The 15,813-nt window shown below is 47.4% G+C and overlaps 1 protein-coding gene across 5 annotated transcripts in view; it reads right to left on the bottom strand.

The window, feature by feature from the left end:
* The window catches only part of GSE1 (Gse1 coiled-coil protein), a 391,224-nt gene that overhangs the window by 85,332 nt on the left and 290,079 nt on the right, over nt 1–15,813 (bottom strand). The gene's annotated exons all lie outside the window — the stretch shown is intronic.

Raw genomic sequence — 15,813 nt, 5'->3', positions numbered from 1 at the left:
GCCTTGCCAGAAAAAAACAGAGGGCAGGCAGGCAGGCAGGCAGGCAGCAGGCAGCAGGCAGCGAGAGAGAGAGAGAGAGAGAGAGAGAGAGAGAGAGAGAGAGAGAGAGAGAGAGAGAGAGAGAGAGAGAGAAGCAGCCTGGGCTTTTGGCCCAGGAGGCAGCTGGCTCTGTGATGGCTCCAGCAGCAGCAGCAGCAGCAGCAGCTGATTTGCAGGCCAAGGGGGAGCTGTCAGCCAAGGCTCTTGCCTGGAGAGGCCACGACCAGCTCGAATGACTAATGGGGCAGGGTATGGGAGACAGGCAGGCAGCTTCTGCTCAGAGTGAGCAAGGAAAACAGGGTCCAGTCCCAGGACCTATTTATCATACTAGAGTTCATGTTCAAACTGTCTAGAAGTCAGGGCATTGTTTTCAGACAGAGCCCACCAAAGCTTTGCCCCGGAACTTGTTTTCCATGCCACGCCTCTAATCCCGCAGAGCATAGAACAATCACAAAGATGAATGCTGACTGGCGCCATTGGCCAGAAGGTAGATTCTGATCCCAGGGAACAGGTATCACTATCAGATACTGTTGGCAGGATTGACATATCATATTTGCATCCTTACTCTTCTTCTGAAATTTCTTGCGATGTAGATGAAGCTACTTTTTTTTAACTTCACAAAATCCCTGAGAAGTAGGCTATATGGGGAGAAACAGTTCCAGGTCGCCCAGTGGGTCCATGTGGCTTATTGAAGAATTTGAACCTGGATCTTCTTGGTCTGGCCCCTTAACACATGTGTGGGAAACCTTTGATCCTCCAGGTATTGCTGAATCAAACTCCCATCATGACTGCCTCTTGCTGACGCTTGCAGGGATTGTTGGGAGTTCAGCAACACCTGGTGGCAAAAGTTCCTCACGCCTGCCCTAAATTTGTCATGCACAGATGAAATCAGATGTTGAAAGATATTCTCATGTGCCAGCCTCCTCTCTCATTTGTGATGGGGAGACTCTTCCATTATCAAAGCGCCCAGGTTTTTGGGCGAAGTCGACAACAGTAACGTTTTTTCGGCTTTGTGAGTTGCAACACAATACTAGGAAAAGGCCTATTGAGGGCTGCTGAGGGGTGGGGGCAATGGGGAAAGACAGGCCTTGATAAGCAAGGCTGGCTCACTCACTTGCCTTGCCAGGCTGCCGATGGTGTCTTTGCCCCCTTGCAAAAAAGGAGACACACCCACCCCACTGAAGAGGCTGCTATGAGGCAAGAGGGGCCCATGGCTGCCTGTCTCAAGGAGGCAAAGAAAATCAACACCAGATGTCTCCCTCACTCCCCACACCCTGCACACCAGCAGCAGCCCCACTGGAATACCTGGTGTGCTTTTCGCCTTTTGTTGCTGAGAGCACAACAAAGCCCTTACGCAGCGAGGGTGGGGTGTATTAATAACGGTGCCTGGCAGATTATTTTGCCTGCCTGAGTTGATATGAGATTTATGCGTCACATGAACCCAGCGAAATACAGAAGTATTAATGATAATACTCCCTGTCCTAGCAAAGGTCAGCTGCAATCTCTATCAATCCTACCGCACACAGGAGGAGACGGGCGCTCCGAGGCGCAAGGAAGAAACTGCCTGTTAATCGCCTCATTTGGGAAGGCGGACGGGGTGGCATTGTCAAGCAAGATACAGATTCGGCCTTAATTGGACAGCAGATGGGGGGGGGAGTGAAGACTTAAACAGCCCCCTCCCTCCTTCCCAATGCAACCAGCACCACAAAGTTAACTCCCATTTCAGAGTGCATCTGGGCAATTGCAAAACAGTGGTCAGGAGAAGGGAGGAGAAAGCCTTAGGCTGGGACCAGCTCCTCACAGGTTGCAGAACCAGACATGGACACAGAAAGTGACTGTAGGCTGGCTCTGCATTGTCTACTCTTGACTGGCAACGACTCACCTAGGTCCCAGGTAAGGGTGAGCCTCCTACCCAAGATCCTGTTAACTGGAAGTGCCTATGCAAAGCATATGCTCCAGCACTTAGCTAGGGCCTCCTGCCTCAGTGGCCACACAACATACACTTTGGTATACACCGGAAGACAGACGCACAAAACTGCCAGCGATGCTTGTGGAGGATTTGCTAGCGTGGTGTAGAGGTTAGAGTGTTGGAATAGGACCTGGGAAACCAGGGTTCAAATCTCCACTTAGCCATGAAGCTCACCGGGTGTGACCCTGGTGCCAGTCATAGCCTCTCAGCCCAACCTACCTCAGAGGGTTGCTGTGAGACTAAAATGGAGAGGGAGGAAAACAACGTACGCCACCTTGAGCTCCTTGGTCAGAAAGGTGGGATAGAAATGTAATAATAAATGCAGCAATAAATTGTTGGGGCTTAGCTTCAGAAGTTGTGAACGGTGTGCACCAGAGCATGAGCAGAGTGCCTTTCCCTAATCAAACACTAAATTTATGACTAACTTAGGCCCATTAATTTAATTGTGTCTACTCTGAGTAGAACTCAGTTGGATACAACATACAACACTGTGTTTAGGTCAAGGTACTTGCAAGCCAGCTTCTAAAGATGACTGAGGAAATAGTAAGGCTGATTCCACCAGCAATCAATTGGAGCTACACTGGAAAGCATGTGCCCTGCAAGGTACTGCCCCCACAAGTCCAGTAGGTCTTCAACTCCACTGAATCTGGTTTTTAGGATATCTGTCTTAGCAAGGTGTCCTAGGACTTAGCGACTTCACTCCTCAGTCCCAATTCCTTTCAATCCTTGCTCTGCAGACTGGGGCATGCACAGAACAGCACATGCTCACACGCAGCCTATCAAGCCCAGAATAATGTATTTTATGAACACGCAGATGGCGTGGTATAGGCCAGCGGGAAGGTTTTACCTAGGGATAAGAAATTAACGCTGGCAAATAGCAAAGTTATTGCATGTATTTTCATTTTCCTAATACCAGCACCATCTGCTAAGAATTGCTGCCCTGCATCACGGGGAGGTAGTTTTGTGTATTTATAAAGGCACATGCGCAAGGGTGTGTTTACATGCATTCTCTCTCTCACAACATACACACACAATACTACTAATATCTTACAGCATCTACTCAACACCTGCTGCACAGAGCAGCTGATTTGTGAACACAGGAGGCTTGCTTACACTGAATTAGACAAGGCCATCTAACCCAGAATTACCTACTCTGATTGACAGGAGCTCTTCAGGGTCTCAGGCAGAGGCTTTACCCACCACCTGCTCCGTGCTCCTTTTATCCGGGGATACTGGGCACTGAACCTCGGATGTTCTGCATTCAAAATGAGTTATTGGCTCACTGTGGGGCCACAGAATGCCCTAGGAATTATATTATTGATCTGTTCTGCCATGGCTGGAATCTGGAAGAATTTTCACTGCAACTCTAACCTGGTTAAAGAAAAAAATACTCAGTTCATGAATGGAACCAGTCTGATGAATCAATTAAATCTGCATAAATTAAATCTGCATATGTGGATAAAGCAATCCAGTCATCCTGAAGAAAAGCCACCTTTCCTTTGATTCCAGATAATACATGCATTTTTGGCAGCAGGGCTCTGCCTTAGAAGAGGCATTCCACCCTGGGCAAGAGATACTGGGGAATGCCTCTTCCAAGACAAAACGTGAAATTTGCAGTTTTTATTCGTTCTTCTATTAATATTAAAACTAGTTGACACTCTTTTTTTAAAAAAAGAAAAGAAACATTTTTCCTGATTAATTGGGGCAAACTTCTTTTTTAAAAAACTTGATGAGATACTGCTGCTCTAAATATAATTCCAGGACATATTGGCTTGTGAATGTAACTTCCAAGTTTTTTCTGGATTTCTCCAGCACTCTGTGGTTTGAGGAAAAGCAAGGGTCGTAGCTCGGTGGTACAGCATCTGTCTTGCACGCAGAAGGTCCTAGTTTCAATCTCTGACATTTCCAAGGAGGGCTGCGAAATACATCCTCTCTGAAACCCTGGAGAGCTGCTTCCAGTCAGTGTAGACAACTCAGAACTCAGAGCTATTTATTTTTTATATACTAAATTTCTATACTGCCCTTCATAAATACAAACCATAATAACAAACAACAATTACCCCCCCCCCCCCCGTTTTAAAGGCCAGATTGTTTAATTAGCCAAAGGCCTGGAAGAAGAGGAATGTTTTTGCTAGGTGCCAGACGAAAAGCATTCCACAAGCAGGGAGCCACTGCAGATAAGGCTCATTTTGGTGTTGCCACCCTCTGAATCTCTCATGGAGGAAACACACAAATAATGTTCTCTGATTATGATTGTAGGGTTTGGCTTAGTTCATATGGGGAGAGGCGGTCCTTGAGGTATTGCGATCCTGAGCTGTTTAAGCAACCTGACCACTGAATTCTGCACCAGCTGATGTTTCCAAACAGTCTTCAAAGGCAGCCCCATGTATAATGTGTTGCAGTAATCCAGCCTAGAGGTTACCAGAGTATAGACAACAGAAGTTAGGCTATCCTTGTTTAGATGGGGGCACAGATGGGCTACCAGCCTAAGCTGATGGAAGGCACTCCACAGCACTGAGGCTACCTGAGCGTCAAGTGACAGCAATAGATCCAGAAATACCCCCAAGCTGTGTACCCACTCCTTCAGAGGGAGTGCAACCCCATCAAGAGCAGGCCCCCTCCCATCCATCCGGTCTACAGAACCTCCCAACAGTGCCTCAGTCTTCAGCTTATTGTCTTTCAACTAGTTCATTACTGGGACAAGACAATGGTCCAGCCAATCCACTCCCACACCTTCAGATGTAAAGGAGAAGTAGAGGTGTGTGTCATCAGCGTATTGCTGACAACATACTCCAAAACACCAGATGACTCCACTCAGCAGTTTCATGTATATGTTAAACGACATAGGGATAAAATCGAACCCAGAAGAAGCCCACATTGAAGGCTCCATGGAGTTGAAGAACACTCCCCAAGCATCATCCTGTGGAAATGACCATCCAAGTAGGACTGGAACCACTGCAAAGTGGTGCCACCAACCCTTAACTTGGAAAGCCACTCTAGAAGGATACCATGGTCGATGGTACTGAAGGCCACTGCAAAGTCAAGGAGAATTAACAAAGACACGTTTACCTTCTCTCTCTCTTGACATCATACAGGGCGACCAAAGCAGTTTCTATGCCAAAACTGGGCCTAAACCCCAATTGAAAAGGATCTAGAAAATCAGTTTCCTCCAAGAGCACCTGGAGACCACCAGCCCAAGAAGGGGAGATTAGCAACTGGCTTTTCCAAATCTAGGAGTTTCTTGAGGAGTGGATTTACCACTGCCTCCTTCAAGAAGGCAGGGACCACCCCCTCTTGCAGGGACGCATTAATCACTTCCCTGGCCAAGCCGGGTGTCCCCTTCCTGCTAGTTTTTATCAGCCAAGAGGGGCAAGGGTCCAGAGCACAAGTGGTTGCCCTGACTAAGCCAATCACCTTGCCCACATCCTCGAGCTTTACTAACTGAAACTAATCCAACATAACAGGACTAGACAGTGCTCTGGACACCTCTCGGAATTCATATGCTGTAACAGTGGAGGCAAGGTCACTGATGGATGCAAGTGGTATTATACTAAAAATGCTCTGCAAACAAGTCACAGCGAGCTACTATTGGTTCTACCACTTCCAATGGGCCAAACTGTAAAAGGCCCCATACCACCCAGTAAAGCTCTGCCAGACAGCATAATGAGGATGTCTGCTTTGCTCCCTTCACTGCCACTACGTAGGCTTGATCATAAGCCCTCACCAATGTTACCTAGATGAACTAATGCTTCGGACTCAGTATAAGGCAACTGCTTATGCTCTGCTGTTGCTTTTCTGCATTGAGCCTGCTCTTAGTTTGAGGAACACCACAGCATGGATTTCCTGGGCAGATCTGTGGATACCTGGGGCAGTATGTAACTCATAAGCCCTGCCCAAGGGTGTACCCACCATGCGGCAAGTTAGGGCAGCTGCCCTACTCTAGAAGCAGAGCTGGTGGGCAGAGGCGGAGCACAGCCCGGCGGAGCGCGAGTTCGCCATTCCCGCCGCACCGCGCCGCACCCTCCCTCCAGCTCCCCGTCGCGCCCTCTGGCAAGGCCAAGCGCGGCGGGGAACCAGAGAGCGCGTCGCGGCGGGCAGGAACGCTGAACTCGCGCTCCGCTGGGCTTGGCTCCGCCTCCGCCCACCAGCCCTGCTGCTAGGGAGGGGCACAGCCCGGCGGAGCGCGAGTTCGCCGTTCCCGCCCGCCGCGCTGCGCCCTCCCTCCAGCTCCCCGTCGCGCCCTCTGGCAAGGCCAAGCGCGACGGGGAACCAGAGAGCGCGGCGCGGCGGGCGGGAACGCTGAACTCGCGCTCCGCTGGGCTGGGCTCCGCCCACCAGCCCTGCTTCTAGGGAGGGGCACAGCCCGGCGGAGCGCGAGTTCGCTGTTCCCGCCCACTTTGTGGCCCCTCCCCTTCCGTGCCTTGGCCCCTCCCCTTGCCCCCCCTAGTTTTGATCCTGGGTACGCCCATGGCCCTGCCCCCTACGCCACACACTCTGCTAAGTATTCATCCAGGAAGCAGTCCTGTAGGCATGAACATGAAGCTGGAACAGGTAATATAACAGAGAGGCTCTGGGTCACTAATCCCAGCCCTGAAGTAAGAGGGGAGCCCACCTAACTGTTTTCCCACTTGATCTCTATGTCCTGCCCCCCCTCCATCTAACACGCTTTGTCTGCAGAAATCTTTCAAGTTCATCGACTTCAACGATTCACAAATGTCAAGGATCTGAGTCAATCAATTCCATGTTCCTGGACTTGCTGCCTCTGAACCAGCCTTTGGCAAAGGAGCAAGACCAGCAGACGAAATGCAGAGGTAGTTTCGCCCCTGGCAAAATCCGTCAACACAAATTGTTAAACCAAACCTTCCTTCCTCCTCACCCAATCTGGTGATAGCACAGACAGGAAAAGGAAAGAGTATGTCTTGGTGATGGACACAGCAGGTGGCTCGTTGCGCTATAGTCTCTCAAGTTGGGCTGCACAGTTGACCTGGTGAACAGATCCTGCACTGTCCTGTATCAGCTCCTCTTCCCTATGATCTTGTACAGATTTGGACAAATGAACCATCTAATCTAGTCTTTATCTGCTGACGGCTCTCCCAAGTTCTCAAGCAGATACTGCTCTCAGCTCTGCTAACCTTGAGCTCTGAGCACAGAAAATGCACAGGATTTTGTTTGCAATGCAATATCCACCTTTCAAAGATCATGCCAGCCCAAAGCTTCCATATGAAAATAATTGCAGGCTGCCATTGAAAGTCTCCTTCACTCTTTACAAACTCTGGACCCCAATACACACACACATCATTATCAACAACAGTAGTGCAACTTAGGTTCACTGAGATAAATGGACCAAGGTACGGATCTGGCCCTTTTCTTCTTTCATAACAAAAGCGTTTTGTGTTCCAAATGTAGTGAGAAAGAGAAGCTTCTGTCTGAAGCGTCCATCTGGCTGCCTGGCTGACTAGCAGCCGGGGAACGACATCAGCCAAGCTGCCTCAGCATACAAGCTATGGCTTGGGCATTTATCCCTGTTGGAAGGAAAAACGAGATGGTCCAAACAGGAGGGCAAATCTGGGAAGCCAGATTTTCTCTCCCAAGTTAAGGCAATCAAGGGTCAGCAAGAAGACACAGCTGAAAATTCACATGACCCACAGACACCCCAAAAGCAGATGTGCTTCTTGGCCAGGGATAAAGTGAAACGTGGGGCAACTAGTGGAAGGCTTTCCTGTTGGAGAGCACAGAGGAGCATGATGCATTAATGGGAAGGCAATTCTGACGGGGCAGGAAAAGCAAAAGCATGGCAGATCTCCAATTAAGCCCATGGACACATGGGAGATTTATGGGGGAAAGTGCAGTTCAGCTGAGAAGAGTGTCTAGGTTGCAGAGTGGGAGGGTAGGGGGAGGAGGAGGCAAGAAGGGAGAATTGTCCAACTAGAAAGGAAGGAAGTGGACAAGAGTCTCTTCCAGACTGTCTGCATTTTGTGGAAGGGGATTCATGTGTGTACCGGAAATTTAGGTTTGTGCAATGAAAGTGGATTGAAGAAATCTGTCTCTGTAGCACAACAGATCCACTCTGGGATGGTCAGCATGAAAGAAAGACCAGCATGGCACATGCGCACACATGGGAATGTGTTGTTGTTGTTGTTGTTTTGTTAAAATTTTGCACAATCTGGAGTCAACCTTTCACTGTCACCAGGGTAACACTAACTAGGGCCAGATACAGCTTCTTTGATGGGCAGGTTGGTGATCTCTGCAGCATATGCAGGGCCAAGCAGGATGGTAAGCGTTTGGCACAAGTGTCTGTTGGAAGGCTGCTCTGCTGATTACAAGCTGAGTTGGCACAGTCTGTTGGCTGGACAGCAACAACTCCAACACATTTGTTATCAATGGTGGCCACTCCGGTCTCTCAGACAGACAGCAGGTGGAAGGGACAGACACACTGCATGGCCATCCAACACCAACCTGCTCACTTCCTGGCTTTTAGGTATGACTTTCTGTAACTCCTTTTCTTTTAAAAAAGGAAATATCAAAATATACTTCTATACTTGGAGAAGAGCAAAATGCTTCAAGTCCCTAAGGTGTGTGATGGCATCCTTGAGAAGAGGGCACTGAGTTTTTTCACAAAAAGCACAAAAAGTAGTTGTTTGAAACACACACATATATATTATGAGCATATCAACTACACTGAAAATGTAAACCAGAGTGAAAGTATGGCTTTCCTCTAATCAAAATACCATAGAAATTACATTTTTGGCATGATGACCTACATGGAGGAATGGAAGAGGAGGAAGAAATGGCAGGAAGGGGGGGAGAAAAGGGCAAGCAAAGATTGAGAAAGCAGATTGTGTGGTATCTTGAGATCACTGCAAATCTGCATGTGTTATGCTGCTCTCCAAAGGGAAAGGTGTTGGGGGGGGGAGTGGCAGCAGAAGAGAATGAGCAAAGTGAGCACAATAGAAAGTAGGGGTGCATTCAAGAAGCCACCCTCTTGAATGGGTGTGAGGGAAGACAGATGCAAAAGAGTTTGGCTGCTTTCTGCTGTCAATCTCTCCTGCCCTCCCTATTATTTCAAAGCAGATTCTTAAATCTCCCCACCAACCACATCAGCAGAGACAGGTAACCCATTCATTATTGATGGATCAGTAGCTGGAGAGTGTAAATTACAGAAACACACATGGAATAATTAGGGAGCTAGAGAGCGCTGAGAGGGAGAATGGGCTGTGTTACACTTGGCATTGGCTTTCAGCTTCACAGGTGTACATCCGGAAGATGGCAGGAACACAGCTGGTAACCTATACGCACCCCACTGCTACATCATTAAGTACCCAGAGAACCTGTCGGGACTGCCCCTCTTGACCAAATGAGGTAGAAACGGAGGTCTCTGCATGTTTGTAACAGCATTTAAACACTATAAATATGTCGATTTCATCCTGCCATGTGTTTCATGTGTACAAAGCTCCTCAAAGTGATGATTTAAATAATATCATATATTCAAGCAAAGTTGAGTTTCCAGAAAGGAAGCCGCTAAGTATCTAGCATTAGATAATTTATTAAATCATTGCAATTACAGCCCACTTTTGCTTCCAAGATCATCAAGGTGCCCTACATCAGGCATCCCCAAACTTCAGCCCTCCAGATGTTTTGGACTATAATTCCCATCATCCCTGACCACTGGTCCTGTTAGCTAGGGATCATGGGAGTTGTAGGCCAAAAATCAGGAGGGCCGTAGTTTGGGGATGCCTGCCCTACATGGTTCTCCCCCATTTCAATTACTCCCCACAACAACCATGTGGTGTAAATTAGGTTGAGAGGCAGTGACTGGCCCAAGTCACCCAGTGAACATCATGGCTACGTGGGAATCTGAACCCTGGTCTCCCAGACTGACACACTAACCACTACACTGCCCTGGCTCTCAGCTATTGGTTGCAAATTCTATGTACATTTTGGCAAATAACTTGAACTCTCCCTGTGGATGTGGGTGGGGCTTGTCTCGCTTCCCTGAGCCACCTGAAATAGTCCAGTGAAGTATATCTGAGTGACATTATAAAGATAAATATAATTTCCTCTGAGCACGTGCATACATAGCCTCTCTTGCCTCTCCAGTGGAGTATGCAGTAGTCACCTCCTCACATGCACACCTGGGATTACAGCAGGGATGGTTAACCTGGTGCCCTTCAGATGTTGCTGGACTCCAGCTCCCACCAGATCCAAACAGCATGGTCAATGGTGAGCAATGATGGGAATTGTAGTACAACAGCATTCAAAGGGCCAACAGTTCCCCATCCCTGACTGATAGAAAATTCTACTTGTGCACCTTATACAGTCATGGCCAACAGTCAGAAATGATCGGAGTTGTAGTTCAGGCAAATCTAGAGGGCAGCAGGCTTCCCATCTTTGGATTACAGCTTTCAAGGTACAAGGAGCAATTCCAAAGACTCCAAGGCCTTTTGACCTCTCATTAAAAAATAAAAATAAAAATAAGAGCCCCAAGCAAATCAAACCTTCACAGTGGAAACATACGCCCATTTTCTTCTTCTCTCTCTGACTGCCCCCTCCAAACCCAAGGCTGAAAATTAACGAGATTAATTATATTCGGCCAGCGATCCTGCATATTTGTGCCAAAAAATCTATCGGACGAGTGTCATTTCCTCCCTTTTGCCTACAGTAATCCTCAGCCTTTAGAGCAAATTATTAAAATTCACTTATATTTAATCTGCCTTCTGGAATTAATTGAATTTTTACGCTCGGCAAATGTCACTATTTGCGCTGGCTCCAAACGGCTAAATGACAAACTGGCTGACAAACCAAACCGCAGGCTCTGAAAAACCAATGCTGGGGAGAAGAGAGAGGAGGGTGGGGAGGGGGACCTGGATTGGACAAAGCATGGCAGATGAGACAAGGGAAAAAGGAAGCACAGCAGCACCCTTAGGAAAGCACAGGATGAGGAGACAGACAGGCAAGTAGATACTGGAGTGTATGGCACAATGAGTGGTCATACTGGACTACATGCTAGTCTTGTTGCAAATCCAGAAAATGTCTTTTCTCAGTAACTTGATCCTAGTAATTCAGGGGTCCTCCATTTATCCTGATTAGAGTATGGCCATATCCACACTATGCATTTATAGCACTATGACAACACATCAAATAGTCATGGCTTCCCCCAAAGAATCCTGGTAACCTAAGGGTACCAAGAATTATTTGGAGATCCCCATTCCTTTCCCAGAGCTACAGTTCCCAGAGTTCCCTGGAGAGAGGTATCAACTGATAAACTGCACTCTGAGAACTGTAGCTCTGTGAAGAAGAAAGCTTTAAACCAGGTGTGGGGAACCTTTGTTCCTCCAAATGTTACTGAAACTACAAATACCATCATTCATGGCCATGCTTGCTAGGGCTGATGGGAGTTTTAGTTCAGCAACATTTGGAGAGACAAAGGTTCCCCATGCCTGCTCTAACACAGAGACAGATGGGCAGCTGCTCCAGGTGCAACCATCAGTGCATCCTTACTTTGGCTTCGAAGTGATGCATTTGACCACAATCAGAATACTGGTTTCAACTCAAGCTGGTTGATGTTAAGACTTCCCAGAAGTCTTGCCACTGGTTCTTCAACTTGAGCTCAAAGATGGGAGTAAACTCACTCAGAGAAATTTTTGCATGTGTAAAAGCAAAGTGGGTTGCCGCTTGAGGACCTGGAGAGTTTGAAGCTGGAAAAAATCAGAATGAAATAGCCCAGCAAACCTAGCTAATTGTGATGTTAGCTTCCATCTTTCAAAACAAAGGCCTTGGCATGTGCCACTAAAGGGTTGCTTACAGATATTACAATTACAGTGGTACCTCAAGTTACAAATGCCTCAGGTTACAAACGCTTCAGGTTACAAACTCCGCTAACCTGGAATAGTTACCTTGAGTTGAGAACTTTGCCCCAGGATGAGAACGGAAATTGTGTGCCGGCAGCGCAGCGACAGCAAGAGGCCCCATTAGCGAAAGCACGCCTCTAGTTAAGAACAGTTTCAGGTTAAGAACGGACCTGCAGAATGAATTAAGTTCATAACTAGAGGTACCACTGTATTTATATCTTGCCTTTCAGGATGACAGAACCATAAATCACAGGTCTCCTTCCTTTAATACAACCCACAAAGCCAAGATGCACTATGACTTAAAGGGACACCTGATGTGAACACTGAAATTTCAGCATGTGGATTTTGTGCTCTGTAGGGCCTAATTTTGCACCCATGTGGCATAACGGTGGAATTGCAGAATCCACACAGGAGTTGCACATACTTGTCCAAGAGCAAGCAGAAATTCAGCAAGTGGCAGCTCCTTTGCCCAAATTGAGAAAATTGGTACCTATTCAATAGGTATAGTTGGAAAGTATAGATGCACTTAGAGATGCCCACCTCTCTTCACCTGTTCCAGAGCTGAACCCTGGTATACAAAACAACAACAAAAACAGGGTCCACTGCAGAGCCATGGTGAAAACGCCTGTTCAAATTAAGCCCTGTGATTTGCCACCCTTTGGAAGGAGCATACTATGCAGTGGATTCATCCATTCCAGGCCCATCCTCCTGCTGACCCAGTCTCTGGCTGAATTTAGCAACCAGAAGCTCAGAAAATGCAACCTGCTGTGTGAGAGATAAAGGACTCCCCCTCCTTCCTGAAATTGCCAGAGTGTCTAATTTGCCTGCTTGGAAGGAAGGGAAGAGAGGCTCTATTTTGCTGGGTAATAACTAAGCCTCACCAGACAAAAGCAGTCTCAGGCATTCAAATCTGCGCACCGATGTTACAAAGGGCAGGCAGCTCTCTGGATCTCCAAGGGCCAATAGCACAACACGTTCTTCAGATTATCCTTTGCAGGGCTATTGTTTGCCCTGAACAAGGGGAGGTGGGGGAGCCAATCCTTCCCCCTTCCCCTGTTTTCTAAGGATGTACCCCAAATGTTCCCCCATCACTTTTTTTTACACTGCTGCTTATGCATTTTGGCACTAACCTGAAGTGCAGGGGGCTAGGTATCTGCATTGCAAGAAAATTAAATTAAAAAGGAAAATTGTGTGTGGTTGAGCACAACAGGCTGGTTTGAGCTGAGACAAGATGCTGCCATCTCTCTGGCCTGGGCTAGCAAAGAGGCCCCCACAGCCAGATGCCTGGCACATCTTGGATATAGCACAAAGGGTCTTTGCTCACTCAACTTGCATGGGATTGGCTTCTATTTCTTAAAGTACAATTGTGCAAAGCAGTGGGAGTTCCCACTTGACGAAGCCAATTCTGCTCTACAGTTTGGACTTGCCTCAAAAGAGGTCAGAGTTATGCTATTTGTGGGGTACAGAAGAACAGAAGTCTGAACCATGTTCAGCCGCCCCTCATCTCTGCAGAACCACAAGTGGCCTGCCTGGGATAACCCCAATCTCACCCCTATTTATGAAGCCCTAAGGAGGCCACCATGCATGGCTAAGCATGACTCCCGCAGTCAGCGGAACCAAAGACACAGCTGGCAAACAAGGTTAGCGTACAAACTCACAAGCCACAAATTATGTCCCCTGGTTTCATTATGGCAGCTCTCCTGGACATAGAGAATGAAGGCAAGGACATAAGCAGAGCAGCCCTGATGGATCAGGCCCACAGTGCCAGCCTGCTTCTTGCACAGGCAAACTAGCAACAAGGGGCAGTGATGGCCACCAATCACCAATCCATTATTTAGCTATCACGAACAGTGGCCACTGGTTGATAAGAGGAGTCTCTTTTAAAAGGAGCATCCTCCCAACTGCTTTAATCCAATGCAAGGGATTATGGGACAGCCACTATTTTGCTTCTAAGCCTGTGGACAAAGCAGAGAGGAAGCAGCGGGAGTTCCTCTCTGTGGGGCTTTGCACAGCCACCAATTTCAGTGGACAGCACAGTACTTGACTGCCAATATGGTGTGGGAGCAAAGCCGCCCTGGCTTATAAATACAAACACACCCAATGTCCCAACAGCGCTGCTAAAACAGTTCCTGTGTCTCCTTTGTTCGGCCTGTCTCTTTCAATTCAGCTGCAAGAGGAAATCTTGATGGAGGAAGGGGGAGAAGGGCAGGGGGGTGGAAAACAGGTGCCTCCCAGACTTGACTCCTTCCTGCCCTCCACTCCTGGGATTATCATAAATTAAGATGCAATTACTCTGCATACAATTGCAATGCAAAGATTCCAAAGGCGATAAGCAGCACATTCCACAGTGAGGAATGGGATAAAAGGAGGCCATTGTGAGCTATTTATTGGTCTCTCTCCCCCTTTCTGTCTTTGAGAAAGGTGGCAGAAGAGTTAAAATGAGAGCCCTGAAAAACAGCCATGGTGTTTTAGCACTGGGGCTCCTGGCTTCAGACTAAGAACAGAAAAGGCCTGAATTGCAGTATGAGACCTTCCACATACCAAGTACAGGCACAAATCTTTGCCAGTGATGGGTCTGTGGACATCTGTAGCCACGCAGTTCTGAACCTTGGGGCCTGAACACAATCCTTTGTTCCAAGATGTCAGAGGATCAAGCAATACATGGCAATGTCAACAATAACACCTCCTTCTTGGGTAACTATCCAGAGTCAAACATCAACCTGTGGAAGATACTAGGGAGAAATCAGCAGGCTGAGGAGGCTGATGTGCCCAAGAGTTTCATTTTTCTACAGCTTCCATCATTCTTGCCCATGCTGGATGGGGCTGAAAGGAACACAGGAAGCTGTGTTATGCAATAACAGACCATTGGGTCTATTTAGCTCAGTATTTTATACACTGGCTGGTAGCGGTCCTCCGGGGTTTCAGGCTGGGGGCATGGAGATGCCAGGGATTGAACCTGGGACCTTCTGCATGCAAAACAGATGCTCTAACCACTGTTCTTTCCCCAAAGGTAGGTGTTGGAGATTAACAACATCTGGAGGGTCTGCAGGTTCCTCACCCCTGATGTAGAATAAAGCTTTCCAAAGCAAACGCAAACACACACCTGACTTCTTCTTTGTCTGCCAAGAGTTCCTGGCTTCCTTTTCAAACCCTAAATCTCTCTGTTCTGCCCACAAACTATGTATGCCAACCAGTGATGTTTTCAGCCAACCAGGAGCACACTTTTGTCTTACATACATTATATGGCTTTTGCTCAGGCCTAGATTGTCTTGTCAGCCTTTCAACAGCCTGGTGACCTCCCCACCTCCACCCACTTCTGTGGATTGTGTTTTATGAGGTATTTTGGCAAAACATCTTATAAGAAGTGGTCTTGATAATTTGCATAGGACCAAATGTATGTCTTTAGCTTCAGATCATATTTAAATGGTTTAATTTGTACTTATTTGTCCATTTAGCTGCTGTTTGGATTAAGGCAGCAATAGTGGGGTTTTGGTGCACATACTTGCACACAGAAAAGAAACTAACCAACAATATACAGTCGTACCTTGGTTCTCGAACGCCTTGGTACTTGTACGTTTTGGCTCCCAAAAGCCGAAAACCCGGAAGTGTTCCAGTTTTCGAACATTTTCTGGAAGCTGAACATCTGATGTGGCTTCTGCTTGAATGCAGGAAGCTCCTGCAGCCAATCGGAAGCTGCGTCTTGGTTTTCGAATGTTTCGGAAGTTGAATGGACTTCCGGAATGGATTACGTTCGAGAACCAAGGTAAGACTGTATAAATAAAATAAAATCAACACAACTGGTATGAATACACTGTCAGCTTCAATTTAATATTTATTTTGGATATTCTAGTCATCCTTGAGAAAAATCATATAATATCCCCACTTTAGAGTAGGGGAACAAAGACCTGTCCAAGGCCATGTGGTGAGTTTACGGCAGGAGGGCTCAAACCCTCATCT

This window comes from Zootoca vivipara, chromosome 6, assembly GCF_963506605.1.
Source record: "Zootoca vivipara chromosome 6, rZooViv1.1, whole genome shotgun sequence".
NCBI classification, from domain to species: Eukaryota; Metazoa; Chordata; class Lepidosauria; order Squamata; family Lacertidae; genus Zootoca; species Zootoca vivipara.
Note: the sequence above shows the minus strand (reverse complement) of the source record. Positions and strands in the feature narration are given on the sequence as shown.